Below are 2500 nucleotides of genomic sequence, written 5' to 3' on the forward strand. Positions count from 1 at the left end.
CATATATATATATATATATATATACATGTATATATATATATGTAGATATATATATATATATATATATATATATATATATATATATATATATATATATATATATATATATATATATATAGATATGATACCTAAACTACAATTATATTTGGAAAAGCAAGATGATATAAGCTCAAGGGCTACAACAAGGAAAAATAGATCAATGAGGAAAGGAAATAATGAAATAAAGAAACTATACCACTGCTCTAGGTAGTAGGTTGGCCGGGGCACCAGCCACCGTCGAGATACTACCGCTAGAGATTTATGGGGTCCATTGACTGGCCAGACAGTACTATATTGGATCCTTCTCTCTGGTTACGGTTCACTTTCCCTTTGCCCACACATACACAAAATAGTCTTGCTCATTCTTTAAAGATTCTCCTCTGTCCTCATACACCTGACAACACTGAGATTACCAAACAATTTTCCTTCACCCAAGGGGTTAACTACTGCACTGTAATTGCCAGTGGCTACTTTCCTCTTGGTAAGGGTAGAAAAGATTCTTTAGCTATGGTAAGCAGCTCTTCTAGGAGAAGGACACTAAAAAATCAAACCCTTGTTCTCTAGTCTTGAGTAGTGCCATAGCCTCTGTACCATGGTCTTCCACTGTCATGGGTTAGAGTTCTCTGGCTTGAGGGTACACTCGGGCATACTATTCTATCTTATTTCTCTTCCTCTTGTTCTGTTAAAGTTTTTATAGTTTATATAGAAAATATCTATTTCAATGTCACTGTTCTTAAATATTTTATTTTTCCTAGCTTCCTTTCCTCACTGGGCTATTTTCCCTGTTTGGGCCCCTGGGCTTATAGCATCCTGCTTTCCAAGGGTTGTAGCTTAGCAAATAATAATAATGATAATATAATAATAATAGAGTTATTGGGTCTTTTGACTGACCAGACAGTATTACATTGAAACCCCTTTCTGGTTACGGCTAATTTCCCCTTTGCCTGCACATAGACCAGATAGTCTGGCCTATTCTTTCCACATTCTCCTCTCTCATCACACACCTAACAACACTGAGATTACTAAACATTTCTTCTTCGCTCAAGAGGTTAACTACTGCACTGCAATTGTTTGGTGGCTACTTTCCTCTTGGTAAAGGTAGAAGAGATTCTTTATCTATGGTAAGCAGCTCTTCTAGGAGAAGGATACTCCAAAATCAAACCATTGTTCTCTAGTCTTGGGTAGTCCCATAGCCTGTGTACCACGGCCTTCCACTGTCGTAGATTAGAGTTCTCTTGCTTAAGGGTACATTCAGGCATGTTGTTCTATCTTAGTTCAATTCCCGCCCCCCTTTTTTTTATTTTTATTTTTTGTACATGAAAGATCTAATTTAATGTTATTATTGTTCAAATATTGTATTTTTATTGTTAATTACTTCTATTGTAGTTCATCTATTTCCTTGTTTCCTTTCCCCAGTGGGCTATTTATCGTCATTGGAGTCTTTGGGCTTATAGGATCCTGCTTTTCCAACTGGGGTTATAGCTTAGCTTGTAATAATAATAATAATAATAATAATAATAATAATAATAATAGGGCAATGTGTATTTGGGGGAGTCTTTGGGTCTACTTGCTGATCTTTCAGCAGCCATTGCCTGGCCCTCCCTGGTCCAAACACTAGAGAATTTTTTAACCATGAGATAGTCAATGACATTTCTCTCTACCATTTATGAGCAATCTTTAAACGATCTTCCAAGTTGATTACCATGAAAACATTAAAATTTGTAAGGATAGAAACAATACTAAAAAAATCTATGTTTTTTTATTGCATGTTAACTGAAATTGCAGTAACACAATACAGCAACAGGCAGAATCGTACAAACATCATTGACCTAGTATGAAGTACCCAAGGTTTCAGGTTGACCTCATGATGATAAGTTTAATTTTTTTATTCTTTTTATTAACTATTAAATTCATTATCTTCATAATGAGCCCATAGTTGACATTAGTATGTATGTTTATACACACACACACACACACACACATATATATATATATATATATATATATATATATATATATATATATATATATATATATATATGTGTGTATGTATGTAAATATATGTCATCTATCTATGTATATACTGTATATGCATGTATCTTATTTTACATATACTTATATATATATATATATATATATATATATATATATATATATATATATATATATATATATATATATATATATGGGTGTATAAATATATAAATATATATATATATATATATATATATATATATATATATACATATATATTTGTATATATATAGATAGATAAATGAATGCATATATGCATAAGTATATAAGTGTAAAATTATATAAATTACATAAATACTTAGAGGTGTGTATACATATATAACTTAAATGTGTATATTTATATACGTTTACATATCCATATATAAGATATCCAATCTTTCTCACAAAATTCTATATCTTCAATTTAAAATTTTACTTTGTTTTTATT

General features: G+C 30.9%; 1 protein-coding gene across 2 annotated transcripts in view; it reads left to right on the forward strand.

Annotated features, from left to right (window-relative positions):
- Positions 1-2500, forward strand: part of LOC137658103 (uncharacterized) — a 56786-nt gene that overhangs the window by 18464 nt on the left and 35822 nt on the right. The gene's annotated exons all lie outside the window — the stretch shown is intronic.

Source organism: Palaemon carinicauda, chromosome 19 (assembly GCF_036898095.1).
Source record: "Palaemon carinicauda isolate YSFRI2023 chromosome 19, ASM3689809v2, whole genome shotgun sequence".
Classification (NCBI taxonomy): Eukaryota; Metazoa; Arthropoda; class Malacostraca; order Decapoda; family Palaemonidae; genus Palaemon; species Palaemon carinicauda.